The sequence below is a fragment of the Pinus tabuliformis genome, chromosome 6 (assembly GCF_031772625.1).
Source record: "Pinus tabuliformis cultivar Carrire ecotype Pingquan chromosome 6, CPIR1, whole genome shotgun sequence".
Classification (NCBI taxonomy): Eukaryota; Viridiplantae; Streptophyta; class Pinopsida; order Pinales; family Pinaceae; genus Pinus; species Pinus tabuliformis.
In genome coordinates this window covers 2029160582-2029179361 of record NC_142292.1, presented here as the reverse complement: position 1 = coordinate 2029179361, position 18780 = coordinate 2029160582, and the positions used below count along the sequence as shown (strand labels likewise).

General features: G+C 39.8%; 1 protein-coding gene across 6 annotated transcripts in view; it reads right to left on the bottom strand.

The window, feature by feature from the left end:
• LOC149267394 (uncharacterized) overlaps positions 1–18780 on the bottom strand; it is a 172059-nt gene that overhangs the window by 22570 nt on the left and 130709 nt on the right. The gene's annotated exons all lie outside the window — the stretch shown is intronic.

Genomic DNA, 18780 nt, shown 5'->3' with positions numbered 1-18780 from the left:
AGTCAAAACCAGATACTTGTGAGTTTGACTTGGCTTAAAGCCAAACAAGTCAAAATTACTTGGGGCTGAATCATACTTGCATTAACTATTTTTGACTCCATAAAACCAATTTTGACTCACAAGATAAAGTTTGAATAGCAAGCAATTGTGAACCAAAGCTGGTTTCACTAGATTCAAATTCAATCAACCCAAATATGGCTCTTCAACCTACCTATAAATACTCAGAAACTGTGTCATATTGCTTATTTCCACCTTCATTTCTTTGCTCTTTTCTTTTCCTTCAAAAACTGTGTACCTGCGAGGTTTTTCCCAAACAAAATCTCAACTCTTATACCTTGCTAAGTCTTTCTCCAAGCCTAGTCTAGTAACCAATGTGGAAAAAGTCGAAGTCGGGATTAAATCAGCAAGGGTCCAAAAGTTGAAAAACTCGTTAAAGTTGGGAGTTTTCTTAAAAAGTCAGCAAAATTTAAAAAAACACAAAAATATTCATTTATTTTTATTATTTTTAACATCTAGAGTATCCACAATCCATTAGGGCTTGTAGTCTCTACATCAGATCTGCAATCTAACCAATGAGAAACAGACAAGAACAAACATATAGCTTACTTGTTGAAGTAGCCCATCTAGATCAACCCTTTCTGCATTTTTTGTCCTTGACAACTGGCAGGTCCTTTGCCTCATTTCCCATCGATTGCAAACTGAGTATTTGCTGCTCCAAAATACACAATATACTCAGCCCTAACCAGATCTACTTCTCAAGTGGATTTGACCACCAAATCATTGTACAATCAGCATAAAAGTATATCATCAACTCAAAAATGGTTTGGCCCTTCCAAGACACTGAATACAAGTTGTCCAAAACCCTTATTGTTCAGCCTCCTTACAGCAAATTTTCCCTGTCAAATTCATTGTATAACAGCTCTAACAGTAGTGGCAACTCATAGTAATTTTGCGTATCAAATAACTATATGATAGCCCTTAAACACCACTATCATATCCCACATTCAAGGAAGACTTCCAGGGAAAACTCAACAATTATACCTTCAACCCTCCATAGAACCAAGTCTGTACTGTTGAAGTTCCTAAGTTTTCTTAGTTAGAAACCCTCCATGCACTTTATCTGATTTATTCCTACCTACTTGTTATTTTCCTTAACAAGATATTTACAATGTAAATACTAAAAATAAACACTAGTGCATGCTCAACATATTACAGATCAGCAACTAAAAGAAACAGAAACAAACACACCATATGACACCATTATTTTTGGACTAATGTCCCCGAAAAACCCAATGTGGGAAAAATGGCGCAGCTATCTGAGGGGTTTCTTATTAAGTAATATCATAGTACAATCTGGGTGCCAAAACTGGCCTCTCCAACAGAGGATTTCCTTGGCATTAATATCTCTCAGTTTCTGACAAATCTACTAGTTGAAAGCCCGGATAATCCTTCCGCAGCTACTCAACACCAATCTACCCCAGAAACCCCAGCGTCTACCCAATCTAGACTGCATCAGCCTCTCCTAGCCCAGCGTTGCCCTGCGTTAGCCTATCTTGGCTTGCGTCAGCCCCAAGAGGCCCTGCGTCAAGTCTCTAACCCTCTGTGTCAGCTATGCTGGCCTCTCTGGTGCTCTGCGCAGCACTTAGCTCTCTCTGCTTGGCCCTGCGTGAGCACTGGCTACTCCTGCGTCACTCTCTTTGACTGCTCTGTTGCTCTCCCGGCACTATCTCTGCCTCTCTGTCTCTCTGTACTAAATGCCCCTCAGCTGCTCTCCGATCATTTGATTTATCTCTCTTAGCAAACCCCGCTCTAGAGAATAGAATGACTGATCACTCTGGTGTATTTTCCAAGTGACCCTCAAACCTCCTCTTATACTTTTCTCGTTGACATATCAATGGCCAAGATTAAGTCCCTAATCGACGGCTAAGATTAGATCTGGCATGATCCATGTCTTTTGGACCATTCTAACACAGTTTCATATTAATCCACATTAATATTTTATTTTCCCTAAGTTTAGACTTAGGGACTCCATTAAAAATATTAATTATTTTAACATCTCCTGAACTATTTAGAATCTGCCCAAACCCTTTCTAGGTATTGGAGATCTCATGTGCCCCAGCCTCTCCACCAAATTTCGTGGCTAGAGCACATCCGATGCTACCCCAAATCAACGCTCCCTCTTAGCGAGGAGTGCGCTCTAGCAATACTCCTCACTGAGTATTACTCTGATCATCCGGCATCGGTCCCTGTGCTGATGCTAGGCCCGTTGCCCACCATCCTCTGCACTACTGTATCCTGTACTACTGCCCATGGTTCTACCACTGCCACTGTTGCATCTGTACGACAACTCCCTTTGCATCCGTGTTGCTCCTGGTCCTTTCTCCCAGCACTGCATCCGCACTGCAACTCCTCTCATCATGTTGCATTACGCTGCCCACTACTGCACTGCAACTCAGTTACTGAGAAGTAAGTAATTGATCTCCCAACTCTGACATCTCTGGCAGGCTAGAGACCCTCCTGATGCTGAAGCTCCCTCTGTCGCTGACAAGTGCTCCCTATCTAACCTCTGCGCTACTGCAGCAACTCCCTGCATCTCGCACCGTTGCACCCCTCTTTGTGCCATCCTGCACTGGTGCAACACTCCTGTGCCTCTCACACCGCTGCAGCCTACTAGCTTCGCGCTGTCTCGGGAATCCTGCATTGTAGCTCTCTCTGCCACTCCATCCGCACCCATCTCTACCCGACTCAGCCAGTCCTGCTACTCCTCTTCGGGGCTCCCGTAGCAAGGTCTAATCCAAGAGGCTGGGTACCTCAAGGATCCTACCCCTCATCGCCTATAGTCCACCTAACTACAGCTCGATGTCTCCCCACATCCGCTTAAGTGGCGCATGTGCACTCATGGCACAGTCATCATCTGTCAAAACTTCTTTCTCTGCCCGTGTTGGCGATGCCTTAGTTTCGGAAGACTTTCCCTTACTCTTCTTTCTTGGACACTAGGTCGCATAATGACCCAGCTCCCCACAATGGAAGCACTTTATCTTGGAGAGATCTTTCTTCTTCCGCTTCTCCTGCTTTCCCTTAGATGCTAGGGCCACATCTTCCTCCTCCTGCTTCACTTTGATCCCCTTGTTGCTGCTACCCGTCTTCGACTGCCGTCTAATCTCTTCCTCGCGAAGAGCTGCCCACATCTCGTCCCAAGGTGGAAGTGTCCCTCTACCCAGTATACTCTGGACAAATACTTCCCGGTCTTCTGAGACAGCATTCAGGGTTGTCCTCACCATTAGCTCCTGATCCGGTGTCACCCCTATAGAAGTCAACTGGTCTCGGATTTCATTCAGTCCTCCGAGGAAGGTGTCAATCGATTGTCCCTTCTTCATTTGATACAACCTCATCTGATTCTCAAGCAGCATTCTTCTATGCACAGAAGTATGTTGGTACAACTTCTTGACAGCCTCCCACATCTCAAATGTCGTTTCCTTCTCGGCTATGTGTAGTACTACATGATCCTTGACCCCGTCAAGGATAATGCTCTTAGCCCTTGCCATCGCCTCCTCGTACCTGTCATTATCACTGGGGTCGACTGGGACAGCTATTACCTTCAAGGCGAAGTTCTTGACACGATTCCTGTCAAGTACGGATAAGATTCTAGCCTTCCACACTGTGAAGTTCGAAGCTTCGTCCAGTCTATCCTGGTCTCTTACTCCGTGTAGTGCCATGATGCTCCTCTACTTCCCTCCTAGAAGTTCTCTGTTCGACTCCTCTTAGTCTCTTCTTCCCGTCAGGAAGATCTCTTCTGGACTCCCTCTGAGTCCTGATTTCCCTCCTGGAAATCCTTCTACCGCTTGTCGAGATGACCCCTACTCTGATCGTCTTGTGCAACCGCACCATTGATCCGGGTTCCTCGGCTCGAAAACCTCGATAGCAACTCCTCTGGCCCTGCTCTGTCAGGTACTATTCTGACTACAGTACCTCACCAGCTCCACTCTGCAATATTCCTACAACCTTCTAAACCCCAACAACTACCTATCTGTGGATTGCGTCAGCCACTCTCTGCCTCACGCTAGCCCTGCGTCACCCCGAACGGGTCTGCGTCAGCCCTGGGAGGCCCTGCGTTAACCCTTTCGCCCTCTGCGTCAGCGACGCCGGCTTCTCTGAGGCTCTGCGCAGCTCCCAGCTACCTCTGCATGGCCCTGCGTGAGCCCTGGCTGGCTCTACGTCACTCTCCTTGGCTTCTGTGCTGCTAGAAACAGCTTCTGTCACCTGGGGGCAGCTGTTTTCTACTGTTATTGCTCCGCTTAGCTGATGTCCTTTAGTCCTCCTATGATCTGCAATCATGCTATAATACCATGTTGAAGTTTCTAAGTTTTCTTAGTTAGAAACCCTCCATGCACTTTATCTGATGTATTCCTACCTACTTGTTATTTTCCTTAACAAGTTATTTACAATGTAAATACTGAAAATAAACACTAGTGCATGCTCAACATATTACAGATCAGCAACTAAAAGAAACAGAAACAAACACACCATATGACACCATTATTTTTGGACTAATGTCCCCGGAAATACCCAATGTGGGAAAACTGGTGCAACTATCTGAGGGTTTTCTTATTAAGCAATATCAGAGTACAATCTAGGTGCTGACACTGGCCTACTCAATAGAGAATTTCCTTGGCAGTAATACCTCTCAGTTTCTAACAAATCTACTGGCTGAAACCCCAGATAATCCTTTTAGCAGCTACTCATCACCAATCTGCCCCAAAAACCCCAGTGTCTGCCCAATCTAGACTGCGTCAGCCTCTCCTAGCCCAACGTTGGCCCTGCGTCAGCCCCAGGAGGCCCTACGTCAGGTCTCTGACCCTCTACGTCAGCTACGCTGGCCTCTCTGGTGCTCTGGACAGCACTTAGCTCTCTCTGCGTGGCCCTGTGTGAGCACTAGTTGCTCCTATGTCACTCTCTCTAACTCCTCTATTGCTCTCCCGACACTATCTCTGCCTCTCTGTCTCTCTGTACTTAATGCCCCTCAGCTGCTCTCCAATCAATGATTCTATCTCTCTTAGCAAACCCCGCTCTAGAGAATAGAATGACTGATCACTTTGGTGTATTTTCCAAGTGACCCTCAAGCCTCCTCTTATACTTTTCTCGTTGACATATCAACGATCGAGATTAAGTCCCTAATCGACGGCTAAGATTAGATCTGGCTTGATCCATGTCTTTTGGACCATTCTAACACAGTTTCATATTAATCCACATTAATACTTTAATTTCCCTAAGTTTAGACTTAGGGACTCCATTAAAAATATTAATTATTTTAATATCTCCTGAACTGTTTAGAATCTGCCCAAACCCTTTCTGGGTATTGGAGATCTCATGTGCCCTAGCCTCTCCACCAAATTTCGTGGCTAGAGCACATTCGATGCTACCCCAAATCAACATTTACCTGCAATTTCCTGAGGCTATACTCGACCTCACCTACACCTAGCCTAAGGCCCTCTCAGCCCCCTTTTCCTTATTGTTCTCAGCCTTTTGTGACTCTTGAGGCTTGTAGCCTCCCCTTTCTAGATTAGCGTAGGGTCTCGGCCCTCATCTAAACTCAAAACGAGAACTACAGCCCTCCTAGAACTTTGGCCTTCACACAAGTAGACTTGGCCTTCTTTGACAGAACAGCAGACAGATAACCCTTTTCAGACCTCTCCTACTTGCCTAGAAATGACTCGGCCCTTACTATACATCACATATCAAAATAGTGAATCAACTCCTGAATCTTGAGTCTTGTCTGAGTCTCAACTCTCAAGATGGCCGACTTTTTCGGTCGACTCCCGATAAAATCAGGATTAATTCGATTAAATCGCGATTTTTTCGACAATGAAAAAGTCTGCAAAAAGTCAGCCGATTTAATCGTTTTACTGAAAAAATGGGGTTTTTGGGATTTAATCTCGACTTTTCGCCGACTTTTTCCACACTACTAGTAACATTCGTCCCAGATATATTGCAGAAAAACTAATACTCTGCATATGCATAACATGGTGGTAAACGAATTGATAGTCTTCATAAACATGTGCATCTTAGCTCCAATCCCTAGCACAACATGCACATCAACAATTTAAGAAGATTTTGAGAATCATGTTTCAGGAAGATTGGAAGATGTGGTTATTGGACTCTGGCACCGAGTTAATCTAGTATATAGATTTGTAATACCCCTACCTGATCCTATTATCTTACATTATGTTAATAACCAACCAACAGAATGATTGTTCTCCATGCTTGACTCTAATAAGTATTATTAGTATACGTAAGAGGTATGCATATGCTAGCTACATACCCACACCTTGTTGATATGGGGTAGCATAGAATGTGCTCTAGCCATGAAAATTGGTGGAGAGGCTAGAGCACATGAGATCTCCAAGACCCAAATATGGTTTGGGCAGATTCTAACCGGTGTGGGAGATATTAAATAATTAATATTTTTAATAGAGTTCTTAAGTCTAAACTTAGGAAAAATAAAATATTAATGGGTATTAATATAAAACTGGATTAAAAGGTTCCAAAAGTCATGGATCAAGCCAAATCTAATCTTAGTTGTTGATTAGAGATTTAATCTCGGCCGTTGAAGGACCAATAGGAAAAGTATAAGAAGAGGCTTGAGGGGCAGTTGGAGAACACACTGAGGAAGACCAGTCAGTTCAATTTCTGGAGCGGGGTTAGCTGAGAAATTTGAACTAGTGGTCTGGAGAGTAGCAGGAGGCAGCAAGTACGGAACAGAGAGTTGGGAACAACACCAGGGGAACAACGCAGAGGTTGGAGAGGCATACGCAGAGCTTCTCAGGCAAACGCAGAGGCTACAGACTGCGCAGTCACTAGAGGGCCTGTGTGGGTGACACAGAAAGGCCCAGTGCTAACGCAGAGAGGTAGGGGTTGATGCAGAGGGTCTCGGAGCTACGCAGAGAGGTCAGCCAGGCTAACGTTGAGACTGGGGGAAGTGTTGTAGAATTTTTCTCTCTGTTGAGTAAGCTAGTTTGGCACCCAGTTGTACTGAAGAATTGCTGAATAATAAAATCATCCCTTGTTGCACCGGTTTTCCCACATTGGGTTTTTCCGGGGACTGATTGTCCAAAATATTTGTGTCGATGTGTTAATTCTTGTGCATGTGTTTGTTTCTGTGTTATGATGTGATATCTGCAACAGAATTTAATTTAATGTTTACTGAAGGATTTTCATAAATAACTTAATGGAAAATAAGTAGGTAAAATAAATCAGTTGTTGCAGTAATAGAATTTTCACATGGTATCAAAGCAAATAATCAGAGATGGGAAGGGAAAATCAATTATGGGTCGGGACCATCATGCAAAGGCATCTACGTCAAGAGACTCACAGATTTTCAGAAAATTGCACAAGACAAAGTGATTTCGATTTCTCTATGTTGGCTTCCAGGCTGGAAGAAGACATGGCTTGTGTGACTAGCTCTGCATCATCAGAGGTATGGTATATAGACAGTGGGGCCTCTTGGCATAAAACAGGAATCCGGGAATGTTTCTCAAATTATCGGGAGGAGAAGATGAACTTTCATATCACAATGCGGAACAAGGAAAAATGTACTCCAGTAGGGAGAGGTACCATAGTTTTTCAAACAAAAACGAGAGAGCGGTTTCGAGCTACCAATGTGCTGCATGTACCAAGATTGGGGACGAACTTACTTTCCGTGTCACAACTTCAAGGCAAAGGCTATGACGTTTTCTTCATCAAGGAGAAAGTATACGTCAAACACCCAAGCTGGAAAAAAAAGTGCAGATCGGGATCAAAAGTAACAGGTTGTACAAACTACAACTAGAATCACCAATGGCACTAATAGGCAGTCATGGCGACAAGGATTTGAACGAACTATGGCATAGAAGAATGGGACATTTGCACCATGGGGCTTTGAGAATTCTGAGGAGCACTGTAACAAGAGTTCCAGATCTTAGTACAGAACGAGATGATGTATGCAGAGGATGTGCTCTAGGAAATTCTGCCAAGGCAACATTTCCTAGAAGTAAAAACAGGGCCAAGAGTGTACTAAGATTGATACACTCAGATATCTGCAGACCCATGTCCACTAAAGCTCTTAGTGGTACTGAGTACTTCCTTACCTTCATTGATGACCACTTAAGGAAAACTTGGATTTATTTTTTGAAAACCAAGGACAAGGTTTTTTGTCGATTCAAAGAATTCAAGGCTCTGGTGGAGAATCTGACTGGGAAGAATATAAAATTTTAGTGCTCAGATAATGGTGGAGAGTATGTCGATAAGGACTTCAATGATTTTTGCGCTAAGGAGGGCATCAGAAGAGAGTGGACAGCATTGTACAATCTAGAGCAAAATGGAGTAGCAGAAAGAAAGAACATGACTATTGTAGAAGCAGCTAGGGCCATGATGTATGATCAAGACATGCCAAAATTCCTGTGGGCAGAAGCATGCAACACAACTGTCTATGTTCAGAATAGAACTCCTCATCGGGCATTGGGCAAGATTACTCCAGAGAAAGTCTTCACAAGGAAGACACCTGAAGTCAGTCATTTCAAGATATTTGGGAGCTTAGCATATTGTCGCATACCCGAGCAAAAGATGAAGACGCTGGATCAAACTGCCGAGAAAGGATATCTAGTGGGATATAGCGAAAACGCTAAGGCATACAGAATCTATCTTCCAAGGAGCATGAAAGGTAGTAGTTCGATGAGATGTGAAGTTCATGGAAGACAGGGCTTTTAGAAAATCTCAAGAAATGCCTTTCCAGGAGTAGTCAAAAGAGGAACCGTTGGTCAAACCTCTTCAACCAATGAAAGAAAAGAATTCTTCCTCGGGTCAGGAAGAATCACAAGATGAGGAGGAGCTAACAGAAGCACCTGTTGGCAGAGGAAGAACGAGCAAGGAACTTCGTCAGATTCTATGTGATGCAGAGGACTTCATCGGTGCGCCAAGGAACAATAAGAGGGAGTGAAAACAGCCAGATAGATATCAGGCATTAGTAGCTTAGGATGGGGAGTCTGCCAGTTTTCAGGAGGCAGGTCAACATCAGGTTTGAATGGATGCGATGGTAGACGAGTACAACTCCATAATGGTGAACAATGTCTAGGAGGTAGTGCCAAGGCCTCAAGACAAATCAGTGGTAGGTTCGAGATGGATCTACAAGATTAAATACGCTACAAACGGCAGTGTTGAGAAATACAAAGCCAAGTTTGTGGCTAAGGGGTATGCTCAGAAGAAAGGAATTGACTATGAAGAGACCTTCGCCCCAGTAGCCAGGTATACATCTATTAAAACCGTGATATCTCTTGCAGCACACATGGGGTGGAAGATCCATCAGATGGATGTCAAAACGGCATTTCTAAGCGGTGTGATAGAAGAGGAGGTATACATTGAACGACCAGAGGGCTTTTAAACACATGAGAAAAAGTCACATGTATGCAGATTGAAGAAAGCTTTGTATGGGCTAAAAAAGGGACCTAGAGCGTGGTATGGGCGAATCGATGGCTACTTGCAGAAAATGGGATTTGCCAAGAGTGACCCAGATCCAAATCTCTACTATCTGGTTGTAAAGAATGAGCCTCTAATCTTAGTATTATATGTGGATGATCTCTTCCTGACAGGATCATCCAGGCTCATAGGGGACTGCAAGAAGAATCTAGCCACGGAGTTCGACATGAAGGATTTGGGACGAATGCATTATTTCTTGGGGTTGGAAGTTTGGCAGCAAAAGGGCGAGATCTTCCTTAGGCAAGGGAGATATGCTACAAAAATCCTGAAGAGATTCAGGATGGAGGACTGTAGACCCATGGCTACTCCAATGATAACCAACTGGAAGAAGATTGATGCATCAAAAGACAAAGATGTTGATCCCACCTTATACAGGCAGCTCATAGGGTCCCTGATGTATCTAGTCAATACCAGGCCAGACATTTGCTACGCTATCAACACCCTTAGTCAGTTCATGGTGGAGCTGAAGAGGGCACACTGGGTAGCAGCGAAACATGTCCTCAAGTATTTATAGGGAACAGTCCATTATGGACTCTTGTACACCAAGGGTAAGGATATCAGATTGAGTGGGTTTACTGATGCATATTGGGCAGGAAGTTCAGTGGATCGGAAAAGTACCTTTGGGTATTGTTTTAACATTGGATCAGGAATGACCTCCTGAAGCGAACAAAGTTCCTTCTTAAGATTAATTACTCCAAAAGACTTGGAATATCAAGATATCCATGAAGATATAAATATTACATATTAATATGAATAAGAATGATAATGAATTACAATGAGAACGAGAGGCTTGCTTATAAACCACGCAAGTGTCTCTTCATGAAGAGTCATGTCTTATTAAACATGCATCTTCAACCTAATTACTACTTAACTAATAATTAATTATGATTATTATCATTTACATTATATTTATATTATTTATATATTTTATTCGTTACATTGCCTCCTTCCTCAAAGAGCTTTGTCCTCAAAGCTTGTCGATGAAAAAAGGCTTGATCTCTTTTTCGGCTTTGAAATTCTTTCTCTCTTGGAACAGTCATCTTCATCGATACAAGCTGATATGATCTTAGTGACAAACAAAATTGTCGCACTGAGAAGGGATCAGACCATCCCAGATTAATCTTCTGTATAGCATTCTGATCACTAAAATTTAGTAACGACTTGTCAACATAAGATGGAATTGATGTTACGTCATTATTCTCCGAAACATTAATTTGTTGTCTTGGTTCGAACTAGTTCAAATATGTAGCATGGTTGATTCGTCTGTTCTCATGATTCAGATGCCGATATGGAATTTTTTTGGTTTGATTTCTCCTTACTGGGCACGTGCCAATTTTTATATTTTCTTATGGCAAAGATGTTGTTGAGATGGTTATGGAACATCCACTTGGGATGTTCATTGTCTGAACTGCAACATCTAAGTGTGTCGTTTCTTTAACTGACTTGTCTTCTTGAGTTGTCATATTCACTCGATCGGTATTTGTTGCTTTGTCATCAACTTGAATTCCTGCATTTGATGCTTCTTTCTCGATAAGTTGTTGTACCTTGTTTTCTAATGACTTCTTATCCTTCTTAAGTTTCTTAATTTGCGACAATAATTTTTCGCTATGGTTTTTAAATCGAGAAACTTCTTCATTTTTGTCAACATTGATTTTGTCAATTTCTTTTTGCATATTTTGTAATACCTTTTTACCTTCTTGAGACATTACTTTTGAAATATCTGAGATATCTTCTGGTGTTACTGAATTTGGTTTTAGTGTAAAATCTTGGAGCATTATTTTCTTCTTCTTGTAAGAAAATGTTAAAAACTTCTTCTTTGTATTTAGAATAAAGGAACCTAGAGTTTCCATCCAAGGTAACCCCAAAACAATGTCACTATCAATGTCACTATCATAAAAACGTAAGGTTTTCACAGTGAATTTTGAGGTAAAAGTATAATCTCCAATATTTAGGTGTAAATTGCTTATATCGTATTGTTTGCCACAAATATTTGTTTCAACTATATTTGATTCAGGAATCACCAATTGGTTAGCACATTTAGGACTAACATAATTACTTCTTTCAACAGGACAGATAGAGATTATGATGTCTCTTCCTGCAAGCGATCCTTTGATTTGAAATAATGTATCAACATATTTACCAAAGGTTTCAGGAAACCTTTCATTACTAGTCTCCATTTTACTCTTTAAATATTAAATACCTTTTTAAATCACTCCTTTTTTTTATAATATTTTTTTTTGATATAAAACCCTTTTTTTCTTTTCCTTTTTTCTTTTTTTTTCTAATTTTATATATTCTCTTAATTTATAAATTATATTTCCACTTCTCTCTTATAAAAATCTAATATATATATATATATTTCAAATATTCTCTTCTTCTTCTTCTTTTCACTCTTTTAATAAAAAAAATTATACAATAATAATTTTTTATATATAATTATAAATTATATGTCTTATATAATTTTAATTTATATATATTATAAAATTATAATTATATAAAATTTATATATATATATACTTTTTAAGACCCACTTTTCCTTTTATATGTAACTATACAAGGCTTATATAGTATCCTTTTTTATAATTACAATAATATTTTTTTCTCAGAAAATTTAGATTTGGATGATACGTGATTCTTGGTACGGTCACAATCTCACAATCTCTTTAGATTTGAACGATTAAAATTATTTATATCACACCTTTTTTCTCCAATGTTATCAAAGTATCTTTTACTTTTAAAATACCATGAGCGATTACCATGGGTTGTTTTTAAAACCTCCTGTAAAAAGTAATATTTACCTTTCACGTAAGGGCTTTTGTATGCTTGTTTTTTCTTTAAATTTTAAAATACCATGGGCTATTACCATGGGTTGTTTTTAAAACCTCCGTTAAAATGTTCTCCACGTAAAAAGTAAAACGTATTCCTTTTGTTTTTTTTTTTTTTTTTTTTTTTCTTTAACTTTTTAAAATACCATGGGTTGTTTTTAAAACCACGGGCTTCTCCACGTAAAAAGTTTTAAATATACTTCGTATGAGATTTTGTATCCATTTTGTTTTTTCTTTTACCTTTTTTTTTTCTTTTTTTTAATTTATTTACTTTTATATTTTTTTTGGTTAATTTTTTTCAGTGTTCCACGGGGCCGCGTCCCCCAGGGTCGGGTGCGCGCACCCCTCGCACCCCATGCACCCGGGACGGGGAGTCTCTTGGGGGTGCGTTTCCCCACGCACCCTTTTTGGGGAGTCTTGGGGAGACGCAAGGGGGTGCGTTTCCCCAGTGTGGGAGTCTAAACTCCCCAAGACTCCCCAAAAAGGGTGCTTCTGGGCGTCCCCCTTCAGTGTGGGAGTCTAGACTCCCCAAAAAGGGTGCGCCTAGGCGTCCCCCTATAAATTTGTCTAATAAGACTTAAAAATAAAAAATTCAAAATCAAAAATTCAAAAATCAAAAACATTAATTTTTTTTTAAATTAAATAACTAAAACTTAAAAGTCTAAAAAAAAAAATTAAAATTAAAACTAAATAACTAAAACTTAAAAGCCTAAACCTTAAAGTTAAAAGCTCATTTCATTTCAACCCAAAGTCATTTCCATTTCACTCTTAACTATTTTTGAGTTTGAACTTTGAAACTTTGAGTTATATAGATTTAGTGTTCAAACTTTGAAAATATACTAGTATGTTTTGCTTTCAATTTAGATTCTAGAATGATGAATGATGAATTTAGTTTTTAAATCAATGTAGATTGTAGAATGATGAACCATTGAATGATGAATGATATCGATCAATGTATTTGAATATTTTATTATTGATTTTTATTTTTGCTTTTCGAATCTCATGGTATGTATGAATAATAATTAATTCAATAATGAGACTTGTCACTTGAGTATGTCATATGAATGATGTATGTATCAAAATGAATGATGAGGATGGATCAATGATTCAAATTTCAATTGTCTATTTAATATTTTTATGCTTTCATTATTGAACAGTGAACAATGAATATGAACTTGAATATATATATATATATATATATACCTCGACGACTCCCCGCACCCCCGAAATTTCCCTAAAATTTGAGGGTACTCCCACACGTCCCCCCTGTGCGTCTCCCCGCACCGGAGTCTTGGTGGAACATTGATTTTATTTATGGCCAAAGGCCTAGAAAAACGGGGAAAAGGAAAAACTCCCAAATATTGAGCAAAATGCTTCAATTATACGACAACTTTCGTTTTTTCTTTTACTTTTTTTTTCCTTCTTTTTTTAATTTATTTACTTTTATATTTTTTTTGGTTAATTTTTTTTATGGCCAAAGACCTAGAAAAACGAGGAAAAGGAGAAACTCCCAAATATTGAGCAAAATGCTTCAATTATACGACAACTTTCGTTTTTTCTTTTACTTTTTTTCTTCATTTTTTAATTTATTTACTTTCATAATTTTTTTTGGTTAATTTTTTTTTATGGCCAAATGCCTAGAAAAACGGGGAAAAGGAGAAAATCCCAATATTGACCAAAATGCTTCAATTATACGACAACAAGGTTGACTAATTTCAATAGTCAAAGACTTGGATAGGAGAACGAGCTATGTGCACCGTTATGCAACCTAGAGAACCAAACTACTCTGATACCAAATGAAGCGAACAAAATTCTTTCTTAAGATTAATTACTCCAAAAGACTTGGAATATCAAGATATCCATGAAGATATAAATATTATATATTAAAATGAATAAGAATGATAACGAATTACAATGAGAACGAGAGGCTTGCTTATAAACCACGCAAGTGTCTCTTCATGAAGAGTCATGTCTTATTAGACATGCCTCTTCAACCTAATTACTACTTAACTAATAATTAATTATGATTATTATCATTTACATTATATTTATATTATCTATATATTTTATTCGTTACACCTCCTGGTGCAGTAGGAAACAGAAATTCGTGGCTCTGAGCTCAGCTGAAACAGAATATATGGCTGCAAGCACAGCTTTGTGTGAGGCCATATGGCTTAGAAAACTGCTTGTGAACCTATTCAGAAGAAAGATGGATGCGACCGGGATCATGTGCGATAATCAAAGTTGCATCAAGCTCTCTGAGAATCCAGTTTTTCACGATCCGTCAAAGCATATTGATATCCAATGTCACTTTGTCAAAGACTATGTCCAACGAGGAGCTGTAAAGTTGACCTACACTCATACAGGAGAACAGGTGGCAGACATCCATACCAAGGCCCTTGGAAGAACCAAGTTTGATTATTTCAGGGAAAAGATGGGGATGATAAAGAATCCATTTCAGTAGCAGAAATGAGTATGATGTTGCAGTGCAGTAGCAGTTAGCAGTAGCACGATGCAACATGATGAGGAGGAGTTTGTAGTACAGATGCAATGTTGGGAAGAAGGACCAGCAGCAGCACAAATGCAGAGGGAGCTGCAGTACAGATGCAGTGTTGGAAAGATGGACCAGCAGCAGCACGCATGTAGAGGAAGTTGCAGTACAGATGTAGCAGTGGCAGCGATAAAGCCATGGCCAGTAGTACAGGATGCAGCAGTGCAAAGGATGTTGGGCAGGGAGGCTTAGCATCAGCACAAGTACCGATGTTGTATGATTAGAGTAATGCTCAGTGTAGAGTATTACTAGAGCACAGTCCTCGCTAAGAGGGAGTGTTGATTTGGGATAGCATCGGAGTTGCTCTAGCCATGAAAATTGGTCGAGAGGCTAAAGCACATGAGATCTCCAAGACCCATAAATCATTTGGGCAGATTCTAACCGGTTTGGGAGATATTAAAATAATTAATATTTTTAATGGAGTTCCTAAGTCTAGACTTAGGAAAAATAAAATATTAATGGGTATTAATATAAAACTGGATTAGAAGGTTCCAAAAGTCATGGATCAAGCCAAATCTAGTCTCAGCCGTTGATTAGAGATTTAATCTCGGTCGTTAAAGGACCAACAAGAAAAGTATAAGAAGAGGCTTGAGGGAGAGTTGGAGAATACACTTAGGGAGACCAGTCAGTTCGATTTCTGGAGCGGGGTTAGCTGAGAAATTTGAACTAGTGATCTGGAGAGTAGCAGGAGGCAGCAAGTACGAAACAGAGAGTCAAGAACAGCACCAGGGGAACACTGCAGAGTTTGGAGAGGCAGACACAGAGCCTCTCAGGAAAACACAGAGGCTGCAGACTGCGCAGTCACTGGACGGCCTGCGTGGGTGACACAGAGAGGCCCAGTGCTGACGCAGAGAGTCTCGGAGCTACGTCGAGTTCAGCCAGGTTGACGCTGACACTGGGGGAAGTGCTGTAGAATTTTTCTCTCTGTTGAGTAAGCCAGTTTGGCACCCAGTTGTACTGAAGAATTGTTGAATAATAAAATCCTCCCTTGCTGCACCGGTTTTCCCACATTGGGTTTTTCCGGGGACTGATTGTCCAAAATATTTGTGTCGATGTGTTAATTCTTGTGCATGTGTTTGTTTCTGTATTATGATGTGATATCTGCAGCAGAATTTATTTTAATGTTTACTGAAGGATTTTCATAAATAACTTATCGGGAAATAAGTAGGTAAAATAAATCAGTTGTTGCAATAATAGAATTTTCACACACCTCACACTACTACACTAATATCTTGTAGCCTATTATGCCAGATAATTAATTAATGGTTAAGCTTGATTAGTGAATAAGCTACGATTAACCATAAGCTTGATTAGTAATTAAGGCTATGCTTAGCCTTAAGATTGCTTAATAGTTAAGCTTGATTGGTGCTTACTTAGTCCTTAATCCTAATTTATAATGAATAAATTATATTTAAATTTTAAACATGACTATTTAATATTTAATTGATTGCATTCTTGTGAATCCATAGGGTTGACTAACATGATTCAATATTAATATTTTACTATTTTAAAATTTTATTATTTATTCCTTCTCAAGCCTAACAATGTTGTTCCCTCAAATTAATTCGAGGATAAATGAAAAGTGGAAGGGGCTTGAGGAGAAGCATGGGGGGGAGATAATGACATAAACAAAGTGGCTGAAATTTACTTTGGGTGGCTAGCATTCATTTGGAGGGGAGGCATAAGTGAGAGAGAAGTGGGGAGGTCAAGGGGAGGATGATTTTGGTTTTGGGTCAAGCACGAAGAAGTGGGAGAGGGAGAGCCAAGAGAAGGGAAGAAACTGGGACCAAGTCAATTTATCTCTTTGAAGTGTTTTTCTAAAGCCAAGTCAAACTTTCCTTTTCACTGTTTTCACTTCAGCTTTGACCAACAATTCGGACCTGCAATCTTGACTAAAATTTCGGCCTCTTCTACCTTCAACTTTCAACCTCCTGCAACTCTCGCACGTGTGATCAAACTAGGGCAAATTAGAGAGAGTTTCTTCTTCGCTTTCCTTGGACTTGTCTTCTTGTAACTTCGGCTTACAAAATTATGTCTTTCATATGCTAGATTTCAGCTTCCTTGAGGTCTGCACTTTGGTCTTCCAGCAGCAGATGGATGCCCTAATCTTACCTCGCATGTGTGAAGGATTTCAGCCCAAAACAGATCCAAATATTTGATTTCTATTTTCTCCTTTATGCCCTTCTTCTTCCTCGCACTTCTATTCTTCTTTGATCGAACTTATGAGAGTGTGTTGTGTGTCCTTGAATGAGGTTGAGTCCCTCCTTTATATAGGCTTCACGTCCATCTTTGAAGGTCGACTTGTCACTGTCCTAAGGCTGACTAGAAGCTTGGAGAAGGTCGACTTGTGTTTTGCTTTTATGACTTGGCCTTGGAGAGTTCTTTGACTAGACTTTGACTCAAATAAATTTTTCTTACAATATGTAACATGCCCAAATGGATCTTTTCATACATGATAATGACTTTAGTGACTTGATGACTCAATGACAAATCCTAAAAGCTCTCAATGGGAGCTTGACCTAAAAATAAATTTTCTTGAGTATGAAACCCATGCCTCAAGAAAACAATAAATTTATTTTTCTCATTTTATTAAATGCATAAAATCATAATTACATATGTCATTATGAAAACCGAACCTAGTTACATATTTCAACACCTAGAACCAGTGGTTGTTCATGAGATTGGGAGAAGACTAGCATGGCTTAGATCTATCTTGGACGAAGCAGAAGGACATGTAGCGCCACATGGCACATCTAGAGAAAGTAAGAAACCTAAAAGTTTGTCTAGTTATGTATCTCTTATGACTAATTTGATTGATGCAAAACCTCCCACTTATGAAGAAGTATCTAGGTAGCAAGTATGGAAGAATGCCATGATTGAAGAATATCAATCCTTCATGAAGAATGATGTATGGGAGACTGTATCAAACCCTAAAGGGAAGTTAGTGGTGACTTCCAAATGGATATATAAGATCAAGCATGTAGCAGATGAAAGTATTGACAAATACAAGGCGCAATTTGTGGCTTGAGGTTTCTCCCAGAAAGAGGGACAGGACTATCATGAGACATTTGCCCCAATTGCCAGGTACACCTCTATTACATCTATTATTTCTCTTGTTGCTTCTTTGGGTTTGAGTTTACATCAGATGGATGTAAATATTGCTTTCCTCGATGGTTTAATTGGGGAACAGATGTACATAGAGCAACCTCAAGGTTTTGAGGTGCATGGGAAAGAGTCTCACATTTGTAAGTTAACAAAGGCCTTGTATGGACTCAAGCAAGCTCCAAGAGAAAGGCATGCTCGAATTGATAGCTACTTGACAAGACTTGGATTTACTAAGAGAAATGTTGATCCAAACCTCTATTTCAAGGTTGTGAAGAATGCACCTGTGATTTTATTGCGATTTGTTGATGATTTATTTCTGACAGGTGTTGAGCCTCTCATTATGCAATGTAAGAGGCAATTGGCCTCTTTGCTTGACATGAAGGATCATGGCTTGATGCATTACTATTTAGGACTGGAAATATGGGAGAAGCCTAGTGAGATTTTCCTTGGTCAAGGAAATTATGTTATTGAGATCCTTTGGAAGTTTGGCATGATGGACTGTAAATCCACGCCAACTCCCATGGTGACTAATTTGAAGAAGTTGAGAGACTCTGAATCTAATTTGGTATATCCAACTATGTATTGGCAGTTGATTAGCTCATTGATGTATTTGGTTAATACCAAACTAGAGATTTTCTCTGCACTAAACATGTTAAGCCAATTCCAAGTGGAACCAAGACATGAGGATGACATTGCAACAAAGCACATATTGAGATATCTACGTGGTACTATGAATAATGGTTTGGGATGTCTCAAACAATGATGTACAACTACAGCGATATACAAATTTTG